The sequence below is a fragment of the Bison bison genome, unplaced genomic scaffold (genome assembly GCF_000754665.1).
Source record: "Bison bison bison isolate TAMUID 2011002044 unplaced genomic scaffold, Bison_UMD1.0 scf7180017864313, whole genome shotgun sequence".
NCBI lineage: Eukaryota > Metazoa > Chordata > Mammalia > Artiodactyla > Bovidae > Bison > Bison bison.
In genome coordinates this window covers 3403620-3404484 of record NW_011494885.1, presented here as the reverse complement: position 1 = coordinate 3404484, position 865 = coordinate 3403620, and the positions used below count along the sequence as shown (strand labels likewise).

The 865-nt window shown below is 47.2% G+C and overlaps 1 protein-coding gene across 1 annotated transcript in view; it reads left to right on the top strand.

The window, feature by feature from the left end:
- The window catches only part of BBC3 (BCL2 binding component 3), a 9065-nt gene that overhangs the window by 6908 nt on the left and 1292 nt on the right, over positions 1–865 (top strand). The window lies entirely within an intron of this gene.

Below are 865 nucleotides of genomic sequence, written 5' to 3'. Positions count from 1 at the left end.
GGCTTGTCCCATTGGTCTGTAGGTGTTGATTCTTTTACAACACATTCACCAGGCCACAAACAATACTTAGGATTGCGAGGCGTTTCAGAGTTAATAAACGTGATCTGGTGTGTTCTCAAAGCTGCTCCCACCCCCTCAGTGTTGTGCTTGAGATACATCCACGGGCAAGGGAGCTTCAGTTCATTCATTTTCACTGCCACATAGCGTAGCATTCTGTTGGATCACCATGTAGTATCCATCTTCATTTTCTCATTGGTGGGTATTTAGGATATTCCAGAAGTGTCTCAAGTTTTTTAACGTAATTTAATTTTATTGTTATTTCTTTTGGCTGTTCCAAAAAATGCGTATCTCCAGGCACACACATGTCTCCACAGTAGATACCTGGGTGGTCTGCCAGCCCCTAGCCTTGGTAAATAATAGTTGGCTTGCTCAGCAAGGTGACTATGCCAAGTGGCACTCCACAGTGGGACGGTGGCATTTCTGCCAATCTCATGTGACCCCTTGGTCACCTTCTCCTGGCTGGAAAATTCGGTGGGGACTGAGGCAGAGACAGATTGGTACCAGGCAGCACACCCCCAGGCACCCAGTAAGATTAGCATGGTTGATCTGACCTTCTTGTTCGCATCTGTAAAATGGGTTTCTTCTTCCCATCTGGTGGGGATGAGATTAGTTCCTTGGCACAGGACCTAGGCCTGCACTCAGCACAGAGTGGAGAGAACTGTAGCTCTCCATAAGTATTGAGTATTGTTGTTGATTTTTATTGGAGGGCAACTTTTTCTTGTATCTAGCTTTCTTCGTTCTCCCTTTTCTAGCATTGTGGAGCTGCGACAGTCCCGGAGGCTGGCCCCCCCCTTTTTCCTGCCCC